This window comes from Hyla sarda, chromosome 3, assembly GCF_029499605.1.
Source record: "Hyla sarda isolate aHylSar1 chromosome 3, aHylSar1.hap1, whole genome shotgun sequence".
NCBI lineage: Eukaryota > Metazoa > Chordata > Amphibia > Anura > Hylidae > Hyla > Hyla sarda.
The window spans coordinates 402975938-403001446 of NC_079191.1; the positions used below are offsets into that span (position 1 = coordinate 402975938).

At 43.2% G+C, this 25509-nt stretch overlaps 1 protein-coding gene across 5 annotated transcripts in view; it reads left to right on the forward strand.

The window, feature by feature from the left end:
• Positions 1–757: 757 nt before the first annotated feature.
• Positions 758–25509, forward strand: part of SRBD1 (S1 RNA binding domain 1) — a 264119-nt gene continuing 239367 nt past the window's right edge. For 2 of the 5 annotated variants that reach the window (XM_056568122.1, XM_056568117.1), the window contains exon 1: positions 19453–19587. The gene's annotated coding sequence lies outside the window, so the exon portion shown is untranslated. Of the gene's footprint in view, positions 882–1656; positions 1849–4126; positions 4148–19452; positions 19588–25509 lie in introns of those variants that run through there. The other 3 variants (XM_056568118.1, XM_056568119.1, XM_056568121.1) reach the window with 3 other exon arrangements.

Genomic DNA, 25509 nt, shown 5'->3' on the forward strand with positions numbered 1-25509 from the left:
GCGGCAGTGATCGGAAATACGGAGGGCGTATGGATACGCCCTCCGTCCTTAAGTGACGGGACGCGAGGGCGTATGCATACGCCCTTCATCCCCAAGGAGTTAAATGTCGTGACGCCAGGGTGAGGGCTCCTCAATATACACTTGTCCTATCGCCACCAGTCCCAAGAACGAAGGGAGGAATAAATGATGGGCCACAACCGGAGATTCAGAAAACTGTAGGAAACTTTACTGCAGATTTTATGCAGAGGTAAAACAGGAACAGTCTTTACATATGTACAGTCTATGAGGATCCTGACAGTTGGTTGGGACCTTGTGAGTATAAGCTCTGGAGATTGATTGACGCTGTTCCGCTGGATTTAGGGGATTGGTTTTAGGTCCAGCAGTCACGCAAGCTTTAGCGGGGATTTGATTTAGTAACTCACGGTTAGTACGTTGCGGAATTGTTAGGCTTCAGACCTAAGTTCTCTTGCAGAATTGTACAGAGTGATGTCTTCTCTAGAGAGGATCAGGAACAAGAGAGATGTTACTGCTCTGCATTACAGGAACCAAGAGAGCGAGGATTGGCTGGCAGCTCCCTTATATGGGCAGGAGCTGGCCTTGAGCTAATTGGTTCATCCCAACTGTCAGTCCTTTACACAAAGGATTATGGTAGAACATGTGACTACCCCCGTGACCTGGAAGGTCCTTTAACATACCATCATAGTTGAAACATTAGTCATGTGACCTAAGGTCCTGCAGACACTATATAGATCAATACATTTACACTAATTATATACATGTAACACACAAAATTAAAGAACGAAGAGGTGACTAGGGGTTATCTAAGCAAGCGGACCCCAACGGTACTAAGGAACTCTGACTTTGGGGACCCAGCACACAAGGTACAGTATGAAATACAGTACCGGGATACCACATCTGTTTTACTTTCTGGCATCTGTTGATTTGAAAAAAATCCACCAGAGTACCCCTTTAAGAGGTTCAACTTCAGCATGGTTGGTCGCACATCCCCTGTTAACACAGGACAACATGTGGCTGATAATTATTTTTTTGGGCACCCAAAAGATCGTCGGCTGATCGCAGGTCATTTAACAGGGGCCGATAATGGGGAAGGAGCATTCTTGGGAACGCTTATTTGGCTGATGTTCGGTCCATGTAAAAAAAGGTCTTTTTATGCTATGTCTGTCAAAGGTAGAGCTCAAGAAGATTTTGGCCGGCATTTATCATTGTAGGTGCAAGTCAAGCATTTTTTCCACACCTTTTTTTTTGTGTGCTGGTAATGTGTAGGCGCACCAAATTAATTAAACAATCGCAGGGTATTTGATACATTTTGTGCAGGTAAACATTTTCTGAAATTTCTCTCTTCACATAAACCAAAAAGCTAAGCTATGTCTGGGCTGGTCTAGTTTAGAGACTTTTCAGTGGCTTTGAGCCTTCTTTGCGTCTTTTCACAAAAAGACACAGGGGGAGATTTATCAAAACCTGTCGAGAGGAAAAGTTGCTGAGTTGCCCATGGCAACCAATCAGATCGCTTCTTTCATTTTGCAGAGGCCTTGTTAAAAAGGAAAGAAGCGATCTGATTGGTTGCTATGGGCAACTCAGCAACTTTTCCTCTCGACAGGTTTTGATAACTCTTCCCCACAGTTCACAAAACCGTACCATAACATGTGATGCCAAAATCAGTGGATTGCGCCTTTTTTTTACGCCTTCTCTAGACACAAAAAACTGTCTAAAGACTGTGACTATCAGTGTGTATGGCCCATAGACATAAACATGCACTGTTTCCATAGTAAAAGTGTATACAAGAGCCATACAAAAGGATCCGATTTAAAACCACCTACACCCAGTGAGGTAAAAAATGTTAATGTGACCTATCTGTGACCTGCAGAGTCTGCTGTACGTGGGTGCAGGTCCTGCCCAGTTTGCTTGCACGGTTTTCTCAGGCCCGGGCACCTGCTGTAATAACTCGTCTAGTAATACTCAATGTTGCTCCACTGTTTACCACTACCTTGTCTATGTTGCTACTTGTTGCTTCCTTCAAAAAACCACAAGAACAGAGATTCTCGTGGGAAAAAGTGAAACTGAAATTCAGCGTATGTAAGAAAGAACCATTGCAGCGTGATAAAAAATATGTACATTTCCAATATCACATAATAACCAAGGTTATGAAGTAAATGCCACTTGCTCACCAGTTGTCAAAGGATATAGGGGCAGATTTATTAAAATCCGTCCGTAGGAAAAGTGGCTGAGTTGCCCATAGCAACCAATCAGATCGCTTCTTTCATTTTTAAAAAGGCCTCTGAAAAATGAAAGCAGCAATCTGATTGGTTGCTATGGGCAACTCAGCAACTTTTGCTCTGGACAGGTTTTGATAAATCTCCCCCATCAGGTCTATAGATAGACAGCATGACACACTATATACTATTTCAGTATATATGTAGCATGAGAATAGTCATGTCGAGACTTCAGAGAAGTACCATATTTGTAGAGCTAGTAGTATCCAATCAGATAACAATATAGCCATGACATAATGTATACACCCACAAGTTAAATTGGTACTCCGCTGCTCAGCGCTTGGAACAAGCCAGGAGCTTCTGACGTCAGAACCTCGCCCCCTCATGACGTCACACCCGCTCCCTCAATGCAAGTCTATGGGAGGGGGCGTGACGGCTGTCACGCCCCCTCCCATAGACTTGCATTGAGGGGGCGGGGCTATGACGTCACAAGCTTCTGGCGCCGGCTCCAGCATTTGGAACCGTTTGTTCCAAACGCTGAGAAGTGGTGTACCCCTTTAAATATATATTTAGAAGGAAATATATACTTTTAATAAACCATATTTAGCTATGTGGTGTCGGGGTGTTGCAATGGTGATTCAGGGTATGGTGGTATTAACCCTTGATTTGCCGTGACGCCAGGGTGAGGTTTTCTTAGTATAAGAGATCCTGCTACCAACCGGCCCACAAACGGCAGGGATAATAAAGGGAATGTCCACAGCAGATTTTATGAGATAACTGGAACGTTTACTGAACTTCTTATGCAAACAGACTTTACACTTAAACAGTTTCTCTTGAGGTAACCGGGATGTAGGTTCCTCACAGGCTTTGCTGGGACTAATAGTCTTTAGCTTTAAGAAGGCCACTGTGCTACTAATTGTATGAGTTGAGTTGAATAGTAGTCACAAGGATTTAGTAAGCAGAGCTTTATAACTTACGGTTTTAGTGGCTGCTGGTTCTTTAGGCTTTGGCCTAGTTGAGATGAATTGAGATATGCTGATTGTGCTTGGCTGTAATCCAGGAGATAAGAGAGTGCAGGAACCAAGAGAGAGAATTTACAGACCACAGCCCCTTATATACAAGGAGGGCTGGACTAATCCCATTGGCTGCAAAGCCTGTAAGTCCTGAACCCAGAGAACTCTGGGTACATCACATGACATCATCACATGAACCTGGAAGGTCCTAAATATCTGTACAACTATTATAACATATCACATGACCTAGGTAGGTCCTATACATTTGTACACTATACAGAAATACATTTATATGAGGCGACCAAGGGGCAAGCCCTGCAGGAGAGCTTGTGGAATGGAGGGACTCTTGCTAGGGGACTTTAGACAGGGACAGGACAAGGTCCTGTACCGGGACACCATATATATTTATGGATAGTAGACACATGTTTAATTAGGATAAACATGCCCACATTTATAAAGGACACACCTTCAATCATAATGGACACACCCATCATTTGAGCATAAGTTGCTCCAGAGAAAGCCAGGATGGACACAGAGGAATTGACAAAGGTCTCCAGGATGGACATTTCAAGATGGATCCACCACACTGGATAAAGTACTAAAAAAGAAATCCCAGCTGGTGAGACAAGATTTTTGGACATGCCTACATAACCCTCCTACATTATTTACTTATGCTGAGGACTACCTTTATATGAAGATTTCTTGTTTTATGTACTGTCTGTCATGATGTCAAGAAGATTACAATAAATGTATGTTTTTTTATACAAACAAAGAGCAAGAGCGGGTGGCGGGAGTCGGTACCTTGAGCTGGGGCCCCCGATCCCTGGCATCGGCAGTGGCATCGGGGCTCTATGAGCGGAGTCAGCGGCGGCAGGCCTGGAGATCCTTCAGCAGCAGCAAGAGGTAAGGGTGTCCTCCTACTGTTGCTTAGCAACAACTCCCAGCATGCACAAAATGGCATGCTGGGAGTTGTTATGCAAAAGCAGAAGGCAAAACTACAACTCCCAGCATGCCCTTTGGTAGTCTGTGAATGCTGGGGCTTGTAGTTATACAACAGCTGGAGGACACCCTAACCCCTACTTCTAGCTGTTGCATGCCTAAAACCCCCAGCATGCACTGACAGCCAAAGGAGTTGCAGTAGTGTGCCTCCAGCTGTTGCATAACTACAAGTCCTAGCATTCCTTTTGGCTGTAAGTGCATGCTGAGAGTTGTAGTTTTGCAACAGCTGAAGGCACACTGGTTGCAAAACACTGGGAGTTTGTTACTTAACTCAGTGTTTCGCAACCAGTGTGCCTCCAGCTGTTGCAAACTACAACTCCCAGCATACACTGATAGACCGTACATGCTGGGAGTTGTAGTTTTGCAACTGCAAACTCACATGCTGGGAGTTGTAGTTTTGCAACTGCAAACTCTCAGTGTTTTGCAACCAGTGTGCCTCCAGCTGTTGCATAACAACAACCCCCAGCATGTACAGACAGCCAAAAGGCGTTCTGGGAGTTGTAGTTTTGCAACAGCTGGAGGTTTGCCCCCCCTCCCCCAATGTAAATGTAAAGGCTACATTCACATGGGCGGGGGTTTACAGTGAGTTTCTCGCTGCAAGTTTGAGATGCAGCAAATTTTCCACTGCAGCTCAAACTCCCAGCGGGAAGCTCGCTGTAGACCCCCGCCATGTGAATGTACCCTAAAAACACTACACTGCACAAAATAAAAAGTAAAACACTACATATACCCCTACACAGTTGACCCAATAAAAATGAGAAACGTCTGGTACACCGCAACAAACTCTCCCCTAGGGGTCTCTGGGCCAACTATGTATTCACAACAAACCTACTGGGTAATAAATCCCCTCAGGGATAACCCTGACTAAAGATCCCCTATAGAAATAATATCAAATTTAACTTTTATTGGATCAGTTAAAAAGGCATGTGCTTTAACTTTTTTGCCACTAGATGGCAGGGGTGCTTTAAAATCTCTCAACACTGTGCACTCAATGTTCAATGTACTAAAATATTAGTGTTCTGCATTAGACTACTACTGAGTTTAATTGTATGTGATAGCCTCCGATGCCTTACTGCAGTTCAGCAACAGGAGTGCTCTAACTACAAAGAACTAGGACAGTGTGATGTTAAAACATAACACCTCTCCTCCTAACGTTTCACCATAAATCAATGGCTTTCAGAAAAGTATGAGGCACCCCATATGGCTATAAACCAATGGCTTTCTCAAAAGTATGAGGCACACCATAAATCAATGGCTTTCTCAAAACTATGAGGCATGCCTCATACTTTTGAGAAAGCCTTTGATTTATGGTGAAACGTTAGGAGGAGAGGCGTTATGTTTTAACATCACACTGTGCTAGTTCTTTGTATTTAGAGCGCTCCTGTTGCTGAACTGCAGTAAGGCATCGGAGGCTATCACATACAATTAAACTCAGTAGTAGTTTGAATGCAGACACTAATATTTTAGTACATGGAACATTGAGTGCACAGTGTTGAGAGATTTTAAAGCACCCCTGCCATCTAGTGGCAAAAAAGTTAAAGCACATGCCTTTTTAACTGATCCAATAAAAGTTAAATTTGATATTATTTCTATAGGGGATCTTTAGTCAGGGTTATCCCTGAGGAGATTTATTCCCCAGTAGGTTTGTTGTGAATAAACGTCTGGTACGGCACTGTTTCCAAAACGGAGCCTCCAGCTGTTGCAAAACAACAACTCCCAGTATTGCCGGACAGCCATTGACTGTCCAGGCATGCTGGGAGTTTTGCAACAGCTGGAGGCACCCTGTTTGGAAAACACTGCCGTAGTGTAATTTTGGTATCAGAGGCAAGTCAAATTCTTGCATACAGGTCCGTCCCTATGGTAATCCCTAATTTAGGCCTCAAATGCACATGGCGCTCTCACTGTCGTATTTCAAGTCAACAGTTTAGTGCCACATATGGGGTATCTCCGTACTCGGGAGAAATTGCCTAACAAATTTTGGTGGGCTTTTTCTCCGTTTACCGCTTATGAAAAGGTAAAATTTGGGTCTACACCAGCATGTTATTGTCATTTTTTTTTTTTTTTTTACACAAACATGCTGGTGTTGCCCCATACTTTTCATTTTCTAAAGAGGTAAAAGGGAAAAAAAAGACTTCCAAAATTTGTAACACAATTTCCCATTATACCCATTATGTGGGCGTAAAATGCTCTGCAGGCGCACAACATGGCTCAGGAGTGAGAGCACACTATGAATATCTGAGGCCTAAATTGGTGATTTGCACAGGGGTGGCTGATTTTACAGCGGTTCTGACATAAACGCAAAAAAATAAATATCCACATGTGACCCCTATTTTGGAAACTACACCCCTCACGTAATGTAACAAGGGGTATAGTGAGCCTTAACACCCCACAGGTGTTTGACGAATTTTCATTAAAGTTGGATAAAAAAATTAAAAGATTTAAATATTTTCACAAAAATTGTGGTTACCCCTACATTTTTCATTTTCACAAGGGAAAATAGGAAAAAAGTCTCCCAAAATGTGTAACCCCATTTCATCTGAGTAAGAACATACCCCATATGTGGATGTAAAGTGCTCTGCGGGCGCACTACAATGCTCAGAAGAGAAGGAGCGCCATTGGGCTTTTGGAGATAAAATTTGCACCGAATTGAAGGCCATGTGTGTTTACAAAGCCCCCATGGTGCCAGAACAATGGACCCCCCCCCACATGTGAGCACATTTTGGAAACTACACCCCTCATGTAATGTAATAAGGGGTACAGTGAGCATTTATACCCCACAGATTTTTTGGAACAGTGGTCCGTGAAAATGAAAAATTTTATTTTTCATTTGCACAGCCTACTGTTCCAAAGATCTGTCAAATGCCAGTGGGGTGTAAATGCTCACTGCACCCCTTATTAAACTCTGTGAGGGGTGTGGTTTCCAAAATGGGTCACATGTGGGGGGTCCACTGTTCTGGCACAATGGGGGCTTTTTGCGCCGTGATCTGTACTTTTTTTTTTTGATACCCCATTTGCGTATATGAAACTTTTAATAAATGTTTTTTTTCTTTCCCTTTTGAATATTATGTGATAAAAAGCAGCAATTTTGGACATTTTTTTTTCTTTACATTTACACCGTTCACAGTACGGGATCGATAACATTATATTTTGATGATTCGGACATTTACGTACGCGGCGATGCCAAATATGTTTATTAATTTATTTATTTTTTTACACTTTCTGGGGGTAAAATGGAAAAAAGGGAAGATTTACATTTTTATTGGGGGAGGGGATTTTTCAATATTTTTTTTACATTTTTTTACTTTTATTTTTACACTTTAATAGTCCCCATAGGGGACTTTTTATAGCAATCACTTGATTACTAATTCTGTTCAGTGCTATGCATAGGGCATAGCACTGATCATTGTTATCGGCTATCTTCTGCTCTGGTCTGCTCGATCTCAGACCAGAGTAGAAGACCCCAGGAGACGGATGGGGGCAGGTGAGGGGACCTCCGTCCACCATTATGGATGATCGGATCCCCACCGCAGTGCTGCGGGCGATCCGATCATCCATTTTAGTGACCGCACTGTTGCAGATGCCCTGATCTGTATTGATCACAGCATCTGAGGGGTTAATGGCCCACATCAGCGTGATCGGTCATGTACAGGACGTAAATGTACGTCCTGGTACGTTAAGTACCAGGGCATCAGGATGTACATTTACATCCTATGTCGTTAAGGGGTTAAAGGGGTACTCTAAAAACTAATTTTTTCCCCATATCAACTGGTACCAGAAAGTTAACAGATTAAAAAATCGTAATCCTTCCAGTACTTATAGCTACTGTATGCTCCAGGGGAAGGTGTATAGTTCTTTTCTGTCTGACCGCAATGCCCTCTGCTGACACCTCTGTCCACGTCAGGAACTGTCCAGAGTACAAGCAAATTCCAATAGCAAACCTCTTCTGATCTGGACAGTTCCTGACATGGACAGAGGTGTCAGCAGAGAGCACTGTGGTCAGACTGGAAAGAGCAACTCAACTTCCTCTGTAGCATGCAGCAGCTGATAAGTACTGGAAAGATTAAGATTTTTTTAAATAGAAGTAATTACAAATCTGTTTAAAGGAAAACTATCAGCTCGCTCCCCCCTCACTAACCAGCGGTACTGATCAGTTTCATGCTTACCGTGCCCTGAACCGCCACGCCGTTCTGCCGTAATCTTCTATTTTCCGTATATGCTAATGAGTTGCTAACTGGCACCGGCCAGGCTAACTGGCACTCTGACATCAGTGCTGCCTGCCGCAGCGCCGCCCAGCTCATCAATATTCCTCCCCTCCCTTCCGCCTCTCCCTCTTCTCTCTGTTCTGTAATGAAGAGAGAGGGGAGGAATATTGATGAGCTGGGCGGCGCTGCGGCAGGCAGCACTGACGTCAGAGTGCCAGTTAGCCCGGCCGGTGCCAGTTAGCACTTCATTAGCATATACCAAAAATAGAAGATTACGGCAGAACGGCACGGCGGATCCGGGCACGGTAAGCATGAAACTGATCAGCGTCCCCCGCAATACCAGCCAGTACAGCTAGTTAGTGCGGGGGGGGGGGGGGGGGGGGGAGAAAGCTGACAGTTTTCCTTTAACTTTCTGGCACCAGTTGATGAAAACATTTTTTGTTCTCTGGAGCACCCCTTTAAGTTTCTTCCATCCAACTCAGGTGGCTCCGGATTCCAGAACATAAAATCCCCAAAGGCTGTCCGGGCATGCTGGGGCTGTAGTTTTGCAACAGCTGGAGGCACCTTGGTTGGGAAGCACTGCCTTTGATAATGAGATCACAGTGGAAATAATTGTAATATGACCAATACGTTTTTTTTTATTTACCATTTTTTCATCTTGATCTGACCATCTGTTTTACTGTGAAAATTTGCCCTATAACAGTGGTGTTCAAACTGTGGCCCTCCAGATGTTGCAAAACTACAACTCCCAGCGTTGGCTGTCCGGGCATGCTGGGAGTTGTAGTTTTGCAACATCTGGAGGGCCACAGTTTGGACACCACTGCCCTATAAGCTGATATGGATGTAACTGAGGGAAGGTAATAAGGGATCCTCCTTTGGCATCTCAAGTGTAGGGAACCCTATGGATAGGTTTGGAGTATACGCAAGCAAAAACATAGGACATATTGGAAAGAATGCCTAATCCACACGGGCAGGGAAATAGTAAGAGTTTGGTGCCACCTGCTGGTTGAGATGCAGAAATAAATAACATTGAATTAGAGAACAAACTTAAAATTGTTATGTAAATGCAGCAGTCTGAGGACTTGCTATTTGCAGGACAAGCTGTATTTTTAAAGCCTCTGTTTTGTGGTTTTATAACTCTTTTATAACGTTTTTCTCAGGAGGGAAGAGAAAGGGAAATGTTTTAAAATAATAATTAATTAAATAAATAAAAACAAATAAAAAAAATGAAATAACAATATGAAAATAAATTAAAACAATTTTTACCTTTTCTGCAGATTGGTAAGATGACAAATTTGTAAAAGTTTTTTTTTTTATCAGTGTTTTACTAAAAAAAAAAAAAGTCTTTGTGTCCCCATATTTTTAAAATAAAGGAATATTTTTTTTGCAGAGTGAGCTGTAATTTTCATTGGCACAATGAAAAAACTGTCTCTATGAACTGTATATATATATATATATATATATATATATATATATATATGTGTGTGTGTATCTGTGTGTGCAGTCTGGTATACATATCTGTAGTACGAGTATACAGTATGTATGTGTGTATACATGCAGCATGTATTTGTGTGCGCAAGCTGGTATACACACGTGTAGTATATGTATACAGTACATTTTGGTATAAATATAAATATATATATATATATATATATATATATATATATATCTCAAAAAAAGATATCGCAGATCTATCTCTATTCAGACAATCCAATGCATATGGTGCCAGAGACCAAAACCCGATCACAGTCATTGTAGATAACAATAAAACAATGGCGCAGCACTCAGGTATCCAAAAGAAAGTGCACATTTATTTAAAGGGGTACTCCGGTGGAAAACTATTTATTTTAATCAACTGGTGCCAGAAAGTTAAACAGATTTGTAATTTACTTCTATAAAAAAAATCTTAATCCTTCCAGTACTTATTAGCTGCTGAATACTACTGAGGAAATTCTTTTCTTTTTGGAACACAGTGCTCTCTGCTGACCTCTGCTGTCCATTTTAGGAACTGTCCAGAGCAGCATATGTTTGCTATGGGGATTTTCTCCTACTCTCATTGTGTGACATGAGTGAATAAATTTGCCCTTTCTTTTGGATACCTGAGTGCTACATCATTGTTTTATGTATATATATATATATATATATATATATATATATATATATATAATATATATATATATATATACCCTAATATACAACATTATCTTCTATTGTGCTAAAATTTTGGGGATGCGAATAGGAGACAGAGACAAGGAGCGGTTAGGACAGGCTTAGCTTTTATGCTGTGTCTGCCACATGGAGATAACACCTACCTGTGTGGTCAATACCTAAATGATTTTGACAATAACCCAGCAGTGTTACCAGCAAGACCATTCAACCATTGATCACCACATGTAGGCGCGGTTTCTGCCACATGCAGCAGCAGCTAAGGCTATGGTGACACAGCAGAATTTCACAATTCCACTCAAATTCTGTTCTGCAAAGCTTGCAATCGAATTTTTGAGGAATTGTGGAATTCTGGCAGAATTTATACTGAATTCTGTTGTGAAAATTCACTTTGTGAATGGGAAAGTGGAATCCCAATGAAGTCAGTGGACATTAATCGACCCTGCTATGGTGGTGTTGTTGGTGATACTGGTCTGTGTATAGTGGTTTTATTCAGTATAGTAGTATTATCCTGTCACTATATTGTGGTAATGGTAGTCATGGCTTGGTGCAATTATATGTCCCTTGTATAGTGGTGTTACTAATCTGTGTACAGTGGTGATATTAGTGATATTGGTCTGTGTAAAGTGTTTTTTTTCAGTATGGTGGTATTATCCCGTCACTATATGGTGGTAATGGTAGTGGTCATGGTGTGGTACAATAATTTGACCCTTGTATAGCGGTGTTATTGCTCTCTATATATTGTTTTTTTTTATATAATAACAGTATGATAGTATTAGTAATATGTCGCGCTGGTGTAGAGGTAGCATTTCGTGGTGGACCACGGGTGTATGGCGGGACCACGGGTGTAGCGGTGTTGGTGGTGGGATCAGATAGTATTAACCCCGGGGGAAAGATGAGGCAGAGGCCTCATGATTGAGCTTTGTCTGAGGTCTCACAAAGTCTAGAGCCGCCTCTGTCCTAGAGAACTAGCTGTAAAGTAAATTGCCCTCATTTAACTTTGATTGCGGTATCTAAAGGGTTAATGCCGGACGTTGACTGATCTGCAATTTCTGGCATTAGCCATGAGTCCCAGTTGCTGATAGGAACCAGGACCTAAGGGGTATAAGGGGTGCTCAGCTGCTGATCATGTTTCATACAGTGGGAGCGGGCACAGGGCGTACATGTCCTGCATCCTTAACCACTTAAGGACACAGGGCGTACAGGTACACCCTGGCTCCCTGGTACTTAAGGACCCAGGGCATACCTGTACGCCCGTGGGAATTCTGGTCCCCGCCGCTTGCCGGGTGGGGACCGGACTGGGATGTCTGCAGAAATCATTCAACAGGCATCCAGTGACAATGCCTGTGAGGGTCCTGAGACCGGTGATCTACGTCATCTATGCAATGCATCTACTATTTCAACAAAACTGTTTTTCATAATGTTCATCCCCAGTATAAATTCAGCAGACCCCTTATTTGTCACATTAGTAACAATCACTCCCTGCCCGCTAAGTACATGCTCTCCCAACTGAATGGTTGGCTCCCAGTATCCATGTCTGGGGACTGGTTGCCCATTACCCTCAACTACTCTGAAGTTAACATCCTTCGGTTCACACAATAAACTAGCCTCCCAAAGCTGATAGAAAACACTTTTAGGTATAGTAGACACTTGTGACCCTGTATCTATCAATGCCTCCAATGGTACACCTTCTACAATAATTTTTACATAGGGGCAGGAGGAGACATAAAGTGAGAGTCCTGACTGAGGTCGTTCAGGGATTGGACCTGATGACTGTTTTCTTGAGGGCCGGTCCGCGACCTCAGGGGAAATCCGTTTAAATCCCAACACTGCATTTTCCAATGTTCTGGTTTATTACAATGGGTACAAAAGGGTCTTTGTGTCCCTGAGGGTCTACTAGGTGGAGGGTTGTGGGGTTGAAATTGCGGGGAGCCGGAGCAGGGGCAGGTTTTCTAGGTAGGAGCGGTTCACGGTCAGGTGGAGCAGACCGGGTGACAAACTCCTTCACACACTTAGTCAGTTGTTCAATGTCCTGCCAAACACTGTAAATCTGAGGCTGCAGTGATTGGCAAAGTAGGTGACACTGGGGCAGGGGCTGGTGGTGTTATAGGTCTGGCTACTGCCCCTAGTGGCTCTTGGACAGGTGGACAAGCTCCCTCTAACTCAGTCCCGGACTCAATCACTTGAATAGCCAGGAAGGACAAGTTGGGATTTTGGACCGCTAACATTCTCAGCTGGGCTTTGTCCCACTTATTATGAGCCCCATCAATAAATCTGTCCATTAGCACCTTGTTGCCCTGCTCGGGAGTTTTAGGGCATTCTAGTAGGACTATGACATATGCTCTCAAGGTCTCACCTGGCTTCTGTCCCCTTTCATACAGCTGGAGACGTACCTCTGATGGAGAATGTGACAATCCTTCAAAGATCTGCTCTACAGTTACCTTCTCGACTTCCTCTAACGCTGGTCCCTGGAGTTGTCCTGTGAGCAATTGCACCTGTCGATTAGGAGGGAAAGAGTAAAAGACAAACAGACTCTGGATCCTTTCTTTGAAATCCCTCAGGGAGAAGGGGTCTCCACTGTAGGTAGGGAGGACAGGGTTCCCCATGAATACCGATGCAGATGCCAGAACACCAGGGTTGTTGATGTGGACTGCAGGCAAAACTGGCAACATTCCGGCCACTGGAGCAGGTGATGATCCCGTTGCTGGAGGGGCACTGTTGCCCAGTTGTTCTGGAAGTACTGCAGCGGCTTGGACATGGCTAGTGGGGGTACTATAATGGATGCTCCCCCTCTATTTTGCAGGCACCCGGTAGCAATTTGTCTTGCAACCAGACTTGCGGACACTAGTGGGTTAATGCTGAAAGCTACCGGCACCGGAGACTTGATACTGATAATCGTTGGTGTTTGCAGAGTCTGCGCTGCAGCGGGTGCTTGATAGAACACAGCGGAGCCGGGCACAGCCGCCAGAACCTCCAATATGGGTGCGCCCAGGGAACTTCCTGTTTTGGTCTGGTCGGCAAAGTCTTCCCCTGTGCAACACAGGGCGGCTCTTTGGTTCCTCCTCGCTGTGCTGAAAAGGCGTCACCGCTGAAGACTGATGGGGCCGAGCTGCAACCGCTCGTGCGCGCGGGAAGCACCGGACCAAATTAACCCTTTCAGGTACCGACTTTATACTCCACAGTGGCAAACAACAGTCTTTCCTTCACCTCCCCCTCTATTTCACAAGCACCTCGAGTAAAACACTTTTCATAGACAAAGTCCTGGACATTTTCTGGCGCAAACTTTTTTCGCATCGGCATGCAATTCTTGCAGACAATACTGGACACAGTTCAGACTGGGGGGAGAACTTGTGGCATAAAGCACACACCCATATCCTGTTCGTGATGCCAAAAGTTGTGGTATGGCGGGGTGTGTGGTGCAGGGCAGATGTTGTTACCCTAGGGGCAGATGATCTTAACCCCTTGTATTCGTGACACCAGGGCGTTGTTTAGCCTATAACCACCTGAAGGTATACCGCTGGATCCTGAGCTAGGCACGGGGGCAATAAAGACTTCGACGCAAAGTTACGGACAACAGTAGCTTTACTGAGGGTAGACAGTTGGTAAAGTCTATACAGTGCAGCCAGGGCCCAAGGAGGTGACCAGTGACTCAGAGACCTTGCAGGCTCGCTGGGACTTGTAGTAGGACTGGGTATTTTTGTGCAGGCTACGTTGACTAGACATAAGACTTGACTTGACTGGTGACTGACAATTATTGCAGGTTTAGCTTACTTGCACTTGACTGTGGCTGCAGACTGGGCTTGAGGCCTCCAATGTTCTGGACACACACACTGAGACAGCTTGACTGCACTGGACCTCAGCAACAAGAGAGAGATGCTCCACCCAGGGCTTATATGGAGGAGACTAGCAGGGAGCCCATAGGTCACCCTTGTGGTAAGCTGGTCACTGATACCTCCTGGGTAACAATCACATGGTACATTTTATTAAAAGGTATAACACATCATATAATACAAAACATATGTACAAATGGGGAAAAAACTACAGTGGCCCTGGGGACAGTGAGGGACACTGCCTGACAGGACAGGAATGGTACGGGGCAACACCATCCCCTACTGGGCGACCACATAGGTAATTACACTCTGGAATGAGTACAGTACAGTATTCTGTCATTTAGGAAGATTTTTGAGCCTTTTTTTTCCCAATAAGGGGCATCTCTCAATAGGGACACTTTTTTATTCCCCGTGAGTGTCCGCTATTGGGAGATTCTACTGTATCATGATGCGGCATGTACAAAGTGTGTTCTGGGGTTTTATGTGCTGTTTTAGGGCTATGTTCACACGGTGTAATGTCTGCACTGAAAAGCACTGGCAGCGGAGCACTGGCAGAACATGCCAGCCATAGGACTGCTCGAAAATGTGCAGTCTTATAGACGACAATGCATTTTCATGTGGACTCCACAGAAAAAATAGACATGTCTATTCTTTCTGTGGACGTCAGAATTTTAATTTCCACGCCAGAAACATCTGATGTGGAAAGTTTACCATGTGAATTGTGCAGCAGAATCCCATGGAAATCAATGGGACTCTGCTGCTGCGGAATTTCTGAGCGGAATATTCCTGCAGAATGCCTTACACTGTATTTTTTTCAGCCCCCCCCCCCAAACAGCTCTATAAGCGGAAAAATAAAGAAGTTATAGGAGTCACAACAGTTTTCAAGCTACTCATTACAAAAAAAAAAGTTTAAATGTTTAAAAGTAGTCAATCATATAAAAAAACTATATAAATTGGGTAATGTTGTAAATGTAGAATAAAGACAAGATGTCAGTTTGACTGCACGGCTACTGCGTAACAAAGAACCCCGCCCCCTTCCCAACACATTTGCAAAATTGCATTTTTGTTTTTCATTTCTGCCTCACATGTAATTTAATTTTTTTCTGCTTTCGTCATAGATTTTGAGATAAAATGAAAGGTGTTATTAGAAAGTACAACAGGTCTCACAAACAACAAGCCTTTATATGGGTCTGTGGATGTGAAAGTTATGGCTAATAAGAGGAGGGGGGGAAATGTAATTGGCTGTATCCTTATTAACCCCTTAAGAACCAGAGGTTTTCTCATTTTTTCGTATTTTCCATCTCACCTTCTAAAAATCCGAACGCTTTCAATTTATCACCTATAGACTTACCGTATTTTTCGCCGTATAAGACGCACTTTTTCTCCCCCAAAACTGGGGGGAAAAATTCGGTGCGTCTTATACGGCGAATACACCCTTATCGCGGCGGTCCCCATCAACGGCCGGGACCCGCGGCTAATACAGGACATCACCAATCGCGGTGATGCCCTGTATTAACCCTTCAGATGCCGCGATCAAAGCTGACCGCCGCTTCTGAAGGGAAAGTGACACTAACCCAGCTGTTCTGTCCCGCCGCGATTTCACCGCGGCGGTCCCGAACAGCCCGACTGAATAGCCGGGTTAGTGCTTACAGGACACCGGGAGGGACCTTACCTGCCTCCTCGGTGTCTTCTCCATTCAGGGATCCCTTATATGGCCGGCGCTCTCCTTCCCGCGTCATCACGTCGTCGTGTACGTGCGTCAGCGTGCGTAACGACGTGATGGCGGCGAAGGAGAGCGAGGATACCCGGCCGGCAGCAGAGACGTTCCGGAGCGACGGGGACACGGCGACAGCGATGGAGCGACATCCAGGGCAGCGGTGACGGGTCCGGAGCGGCGGGGACACGTGAGTATTACCTCCTATGCAGTGGTCTTCAATCTGCGGACCTCCAGATGTTGCAAAACTACAACTCCCAGCATGCCCGGACAGCCAACGGCTGTCCAGGCATGCTGGGAGTTGTAGTTTTGCAACATCGAGAGGTCCGCAGGTTGAAGACCACTATTGGGTTCAAAATCTTAATTTTTTTACATTTTGCACCTATAAATTGGGTGCGTCTTATACGCCGGTGCGTCATATAGGGCAAAAAATACGGTATATGAGGGCTTGTTTTTTGCGCCATCTATTGTACTTTGTAATGACATCAATCATTTCACCCAAAAATGTATAGAAAAATTTTTTTGTGTGGCAAAATTGTAAAAAAAAGAAAAAAAGGTTAATTTGCAACGTTTGGGGGCTTCCGATTCTACAAAGTGCACCTTTCAGTAAAAATAACACCATATATTTATTCTGTAGGTCCATACGGTTACAATGATACCCAATTTATATAGTTTTTATTTTACTACTTTAAAAAAATTATAACTACAATTGTCATCTTCTGACTCCTATAACTTTTTTATTTTTCTGTATATGGGGCGGTATGAGGGATTATTTTTTGTGCCATGATCTGAAGTTTTTATCGGTACCATGATTGTTTTCATAGGACTTTTTGATCGCTTTTTATAAAAAAATTTAGGGTGTACAAAGTGACCAAAAATACGCAATTTTGGAATTTATTTAGTGTACGTCATTGACCATGCGGTGTAATTAACAATATATTTTTATAGTCCAGACATTTAGGCACGTGGCGATATCACATGTTTATTTTATTTTTATGGGAAAAGGGGGAAGGTGATTCAAACTTTTGTTCAGGAAGGGGTTAAATCACATTTATTCACTTTTTTTTAGACTTTTTTTTTATGTCATCTAAATCTCAGGCTTGGAGCAATCAAACGCCGATCGGACAACGCCAAGGAAGGTAAGTACCCTTCTGCTGTCCTCTCAGCTGCTCGGTTAGCACAGCAGAGCTGTTCGGGATCGCCGCGGTGAAATCTTTTCTCCCGGTTTAGACGCTGTGGTCAACTTTGATTGTGGCGTCTAATGGGTTAATACCGGACATCAGCCCGATTGGCGATGTCCGGTATTAGCCGTGAGTCCTGGCTGCTGATAGCAACCGGGACCCCGCAGGTACAAAGCGCGCTTAGCTCCTGAGCGCGCTTCACATGCCGGGATCCGGCTACAAATGTATATATACGCTTGTGGTCGTTAAGGAGTTAAAGTGACAGCTGAGCGCTGGTTGGTTGCTAAGGGAAAAAACTGTTTGATGGGAGTTGTAGTCCTGTAACAGCTAAAGAGCCACAGGTTGGGGGATACTGCTTTAGTACATACTTTCTGGACATCTTGACAGAGGAAGACGTCTCAGTCATCTACAATGTCAGACGTTTTATTATAAATCACAGAAATATATCACTACGGCAGAGTTTCCTAACCAGGGTGCCTCCAGCTGTTGCAAAACTACAACTCCCAGCATGGACAGCCAACAGTGGGCATAATGGGAGTCCCTAGTTCTTTTGCGAATAGTCTGGTTAAGCAAATCATAAAAGGTTATGGCAGGCGTCATGTGTCTGTTGCACGGTGCCCTATGTCCTCTAAAATTTTGGGTGATTTGGTTAATGCCGTGGAATTAGTTTGTTTTTCTCCTTTTAAATTGCAGCTCTTCCGCTGAGCATTTATTTAAAAGGGGGTTATCCAGGAAAAAACTTTTTTTTTTATATATGTATCAACTGGCTCCAGAAAGTTAAACAGATTTGTAAATTACTTCTATTAAAAAATCTTAATCTTTTCAGCACTTATGAGCTGCTGAAGTTGAGTTGTTCTTTTCTAAGTGCTCTCTGATGACACGTGTCTCGGGAACTGTCCAGAGTAGAAGCAAATCCCCATAGCAAACCTCTTCTACTCTGTGCAGTTCCTGAGACAAGCAGAGATGTCAGCAGAGAGCACTGTTGCCAGACAGAAAAGAACAACTCAACTTCAGTAGCTGATAATTTTTGGAAGGATTAAGATTTTTTAATAGAAGTCATTTACGAATCTGTAGCTATAGCAGTGCAAAAAAAAAAAGTGAAAAAAAAAGTGAAAAAGGGTCATTTAACACCTTCCCTAATAAAAGTTTGAATCACCCCCCTTTTCCCATAAAAAAAACTGTGTAAATAAAAATAAACATATGTGGTATTGCTGCGTGCGGAAATGTCCGAACTATAAAAATATATAGTTAATTAAATTGCACGGTCAATGGCGTATGCGCAAAAAAATTCCAAAGTCCAAAATAGCGTCTTTTTGGTCACTTTTTTTTATCATGAAGAAATGAATAAAAAGCGATCAAAAAGTCCGATCAATACAAAAATGGTACCGATAAAAACTTCAGATCACGGTGCAAAATTAGCCCTCATACCGGCCCGTACACGGAAAAAAAAAAAAATTATAGGGGTTAGAAGATGAGAATTTTTAACATATAAATTTTCCTGCATGTAGTTATGATTTTTTTCCGAAGTACAACAAAATCAAACCTATATAAGTAGGGCATCATTTTAACCGTATGGACCTACAGAATAAAGATAAGGTGTCATTTTTACCGAAAAATGCACTGCGTAGAAACAGAAGCCCCCAAAAGTTACAAAATGACATTTTTTCTTCAATTTTGTCGCACAATGATTTTTTTTCCCATTTCGCTGTAGGTTTTTGGGTAAAATGACTGACATCACTTCAAAGTAGAATTGGTGGCGCAAAAAATAAGCCATCATGAGGAGTTTTATGTGCAAAATTGAAAGCGTTATGATTTTTAGAAGGTGATGAGGAAAAAATGAAAATGCAAAAACGGAAAAATGCTTCGTCCTTAAGGGGTGAAAAAAAAAATTCCACAGAATATTGGGGGGTAGATTTATGAAAACCTGTGCAGAATATCAGTTGCCCACAGAAACCAATCTGGTTGCTATGGGCGACTGCCCTATTGTTCCTTTTCTACACTTTTTTTTGTGTCCATATTTCTGTTTTCTGTGTCCCCTTTTGTGCCCATATTTCTATATCTTATTTCGGTCAGTGTTCAGACGGGCTTTAACGGTCATTAGCAATGCGCATGCGTACAGCAATCATGGGAAACGAGGCATTTTGATCCTCTTTGCGATCCGTACCAGCCTAGCCGGTGTCTTCTGGGGGAGGCGGAGCCAAAGGAAGCGCTGGAAAATTGAAGAAGTACTGGACACGTACTGTACACTGAGGTCAGCTGATGATCCCGGGGACCGGGTGTCTGGTCGGGCGGGAGTCCCTGATACTTCACCGTACCCGGGGCGCCGAAGCTCTGCCGTCTGTAGCTTTAAGCTGTTGAGGCATGCTGGGAGATGTAGTTTTCTCGCAGCTGCCTGGCTGGAACTAAAACAGTCCTTGTTTTATTCCTTTAGAGTGGAGACAATATAGAGCGCCCCCAGGTGGTGGGCTGAGGCTGCAAAAACAAGCTGTTACATCGGTGTTTCCCAACCAGGGTGCCACAAGCTGTTGCAAAACTACAACTCCCAGCATGCCCGGACAGCCTTCGGCTGTCCGAGCATGCTGGGAGTTGTAGTTTTGCACAAGTCAAGTTTCACCAGTGTTTCCAAACCAACATGCCACCAGCTGTTGCAAAACTACAACTCCCAGCATGCCTGGAAAGCCTTTGGCTTTCCAGGCATGCTGGCAGTTGTAGTTTTGCAACATGTCAACCCTTTTTCACCAGTGTTTCCCAACCTGCAAAACTACAACTCCCAGCATGCCCAGTCAGCCATATGCGGTCCAGGCATGCTGGGAGTTGTGGTTTTGCAACAGCTGGAGGCACACTGGTTATGGAATACTACACAGTTCCAGTCCAGATATTTATTGTCGTGTGCAGTGCATCGTGTGTGGGAGAACCACAAGTCCCAGCATGCCCTGACAGCTGCAGACCTGCTGGGAGTTTTAGTTCTTTTTTACAGCCGGGAAGCGGCCCTTCTTAACCCCTTATCGCCCTGTGGCATCATTGTTCGTTTCACTAGTCATTCCAGCGAACCGCCGTTGTCATGTTGCGGTGGCGGTGCGGGTGCTGGAGCGGTACCTGCGCAAAAAACAGTATTAGTGGGAAACGGATTATGTTATATGGCACACAGCAGGATTAGCTTTTAGCATCTGTTAAAAAAAAAAAAAAAAAAAAAAAAAAATATATATATATATATATATGTTGTTATTATTATTGTATTATATATATATATATATATATATTAATTTATTTTATTATATATATATATTATTATTTTATGATATATATATATTTTATGATATATATATATATTATTTTATGATATATTATTATATATATTATTATATATATATATATATATATATATATATATTAATGATTTTATTTTATATATATTATAATTTATTTTATATTATATTTATTATTATTATAATATATATTTTTTATTTATTTATTCCCTTCCCCCCTCATAAAATTACAAAAACCCAATGTGAACACAACCTTAGGCGATAACTAGCGGATCGGTGGGCGTCCGACTGCTCAGAGTGCTCCCCCGTATTTACTGCCAGCACTCCATTCTCTATGGCCTAGGTGACTAACCTGCGGCCTTACAGCTGTGGGCTGTCCGGGCATGCTGGGAGTTGTAGTTTTGCAACAGCTGGAGGGCTGCGGGTTGGATACAGAGGCTCTATGGGGTTTTCAATCATTGCAGTGTACGGATGCCCCATAGAGAATAAATGGAGTGCTGGCTGGGAAGTTGCGCTGCCCTCTGTACATTCGGTGTCCGTTTTCTGTATTGACCGTATTGCAGTAGTCGGACCCCCACTGATCTGCTAGTCGTACCCTGTCCTGTGGATAAAGCATAACTTTCTGAAGTGAGACTGACCCTTTTATCATCAGAAGCTGCAGGCTGTACGACCATGGCACCTCGGTGTAATGTGTGTGTGTGTGTGTGTATATATATATATATATATATATATATATATATATATATATGGCTCATGGCTGCAGCATCTGTCCTCATTTCCTATCACAGTGTTTTCCAAACAGTGTGTCTCCAGCTGTTGCAAAACTACAACACCCGGCATGCCCGGACAGCCTTTGGCTGTCCGGGCATGCTGGGAGTTGTAGTTTTGCAACAGCTGGAGACACACTGTTTGGAAAACACTGTCCTAACAGCATCCATTTGCCCTCCAAACCACATACCCAACCATGATTTTACTGTCCTGTAATAGAAAAATGGCAAAACGAAACCACACAGTGATCCCCCAACTTAGGGTGGGTTCACACCACGATTTTACTATACGGTTTCATTAAAAAAAAAAAAAAAACCATATGGAACCGTACCCATAGACTTCCCATTCAAAACCGTATGCACCATAATGTATACGATTGTCTCCGTTTTTCAAACCATACGGTTTTTTACTCTTTTTTTTTTTTTTTCCGGACAGAAAACGGTGGCCTACTGCGGTTTTTGGTCCGGGTGAAAAACTGTCTTAAACTATATACATTTATTTATTATTTTTTTTTTACATGGGAGTCAATGGGAACCGTACAGAACTGTAAGTGCGTACGGTTCCATCCAGTTTGCACCATCCGGTTTTTGACTTTGCACAGTTTTTTTTCCTTGGAATTTCAATCAAACAAGTGAAACTTTATTCATAATGGAGTGAAAAGATAAAACGTATACCTTTTTTTTCCCTCTTAAAAAACGGGGGCAACCGGACATCATTTTTCAAACCGTATACGGATAAAAATTTGTACACACGTTTTGATACAATTTAGTCAGGTTTTGAGGAATCGTTTTTTTTTTTTTTTTTTTTTTTTTTTTTTTTCAAGAACCTGATACGGGAACTGTAGTGCAAAAACGTGGTGTGAACCCGGCCTTACAGTGGCCTCAGGTAACTTGAAACCAGACTCAACATACAATTCTACAGACAGTCCAGATCTGTGAAACGTGTCAATGGCCGGAAGAACCGACCAATCAGAATGGGCATTCACTGGTAAAACCCCTGTATTACTGAAGTGCATGCACTGACTGGTGTCTGGTAGCGCCCCCTACAGAACAGGGAGGTATTACATGTTCTGTACTCTTTACCTGTACCAGGGTTAGCTGCTCCTTTGGACACCAGGTGAGGGCGGCTCCATGTTCCTTTTTTTTTTAGACATTGGCCCTCATTTACTATTGCAAACCCAACATGTTTTGTCGTGTTGTGCGCCAGATTCCGCACACTGTTACACCAGAATTAGCGCAAGAATTGAAAAACAAAACAGACTAACTCTCCATTTTACTAAAAGAGCCTTGAAAAGGGGCGTGACCATTGGGGAAAGGGGTAGGGCTACTGAAAAGGGGCGTGTTCCCGACATTTTCACAAAAACGCCAACATATTTACTAACGTTTCCACAGAAAATGTGGGGGATTTGAGCTGAGGAAAACCCAACAGATCAGAGCATGTGTAAAAAAAAGCAAAATGTAGGGAAAGTGGAAAATGTAGGGAAACCTTAGTAAATACCGTGGAAAATAAATTGTAGGGAATAAAAACCCACAAAGAAACCTACACAACACTCTTAGGAAATGAGGACACTGTGTGTTCTGTACGGGACCCTGAAGAAGCTCCTGTCCTTTACATAGACAGTGATTACAGCTCCCAGCTAGAGATGAGCGAACTTACAGTAAATTCGATTCGTCACGAACTTCTCGGCTCAGCAGTTGATGACTTATCCTGCATAAATGAGTTCAGCTTTCCGGTGCTCCGGTGGGCTGGAAAAGGTGGATACAGTCCTAGGACTGTATCCACCTTTTCCAGCCCACGGGAGCACCTGAAAGCTGAACTCATTTACGCAGGATAAGTCATCAACTGCCGAGCCAAGAAGTTCGTGACGAATCGAATTTACTGTAAGTTCGCTCATCTCTACTCCCAGCAGATCTTTCTTACTTTTATATGTAAGGATTTGCTTTATCTGTATTAGTTATCTACTTATTTTAAAGGAGAACTGTAGTGTAATATGACTTATACAAGTTATAGATCGTGGGGGATCTGACCGCTGGGTCCCCCCTCGATATCCTGTTTGGGGCCGCGACAGTCCGCAGGAAGGGAGCGTTCCGTCCCCGCATGATGTGGCGGTCGACACTCCCCCTCCATGTATCCCATAGAGCAGTGGTCTTCAACCTGCGGACCTCCAGATGTTGCAAAACTACAACTCCCAGCATGCCCGGACAGCCGAAGGCTGTCCGGGCATGCTGGGAGTTGTAGTTTTGAAACATCTGGAGGTCCGCAGGTTGAAGACTACTGCCATAGAGATACATGGAGGGGGAGTGTGTGCCGCAGCTTTCTGCTGGGGACGGCATGGTGCTTTCTGCGGCCCCGTACATGAGATCACGGGGGGGAGGGGGGGTCCCAGCATTCGGACCCCCCGGGATCTATAATAGTTATATTACACTACAGTTCTCCTTTAATCCTCAAAGCGATTTAAAAAGTGCCATCAAAACAAAAATGGTAACAATAAAAGATACATCCCCGTATAATGAAAAAATAAAAGCGTTATTGGGGTCAGTAGAGGTGTTTTTGTAAGCATACAAATTTTCGTACAAAAAGTTATCATTTTTTGAAAGTAGTAGAAAAAAAACAAAACCAACACTGTATAACTTGGGTATAAGTTTAATCGTATGGGCTTACAGAATACAGAATAAACTTTTTTACTGAAAGTGTACAGTGAAGAAACGGAAGCCTCCAAAATTCACAAAATGGCGTTTTTTTTATTTATTTATTTATTTATTTTTATTTTATTTTTTTCCCCCACACATTTAAAAAAAAATAATTTTGTGATAAAATGAGTGACATCAGTACAAAGTACAATTGGTGGCACAAAAAAACGAAGCCTCGTATGGGTCTGTAGGTGGAAATTTGAAAGCGTTACGGCTATTAGAAGGCGAAGAGGAGAAAAACGAAAGTGCAAAAATAAAAAACCCAATGTCCTTAAAGGGGTACTCCGGTGAAAAACTTTTATTAATTATTTTTTTTAAATCAACTGGTGCCAGAAAGGTAAACAGATTTGTAAATTACTTCAATTAAAAGATCTTAAAGGGGTACTCTGCCCCTTGACATCTTATCCCCTATCCAAAGCATAAGGGATAAGATGTCAGATCGCCGCGGTCACGCAAGTTCGCTCTGCACGTAATGACGGGCAATACAGGGGTTGGAGCATCTTTACGTCACGGCTCCGCCCCCTCAATACAAGTCTATGGGAATGGGCATGGCGGTTGTCACGCCCCCTGCCATAGACTTGCATTAAGGGGGCGGACCTCGATGTCACGAGGGGCGGAGCCATGACGTCACGCTGCTGCGTCCCCTGTATCGCCTCTCATTGCGCACAGAGCGAACTCGCAGCAGAGATCCCGGGGGTCCCCAGCAGCGGGACCGCGGCGATCTGACATCTTATCCCCTATCCTTTGGATAGGGGATAAGATGTCTAGGGGCGGTGTACCCCTTTAATCCTTCCAGTACTTAATAGCGGCTGTATACTACAAAGGAAATTATTTTCTTTTTGGATTTCTTTTCTGTCTGACCACAATGCTCTCTGCTGACACCTCTGTCCATGTCAGGAACTGTCTAGAGCAGGAGAGGTTTGCTATGGGGATTAGCTCCTACTCTGGACAGTTCCTGACATGGACAGAGGTGTCAGCAGAGAGCACTGTGGTCAGACAGAAAAGAAATCCAAAAATAAAAGAATCTGCTCTGTGGCATACAGCTGCTAATAGGTACTGGAAGGATTAGGAATTTTTAAATAGAAGTGATTTACAAATCTGTTTAACTCTCTGGCACCAGTTGATTAAAAAAAAAAAATTATAATAATAATTTTCACCGGAGTACCCCTTTAAGGGGTTAATTGAAACAGAGACACAAGGTCTCTGGGATGAATGGGAAGTGCACAGGGATAATCTGAATATTAGTATAAAGTCCCCGGTCTGGGGTGGATGGGAGGCGGCATCTCGGGGGATCACTGGAGACATCTGGAGGGGAGGAGCGCTGGAGGGAAAGGTGTCCTTAGAGGAGACTCACACCGGGAGCTTCTTGGTAGCTATACTGTTGTTTTCCATTTTGAAATTATTTTTTATGTTGTTTTTCATGTTTTTTTTTAGATGATAAGATCAGCG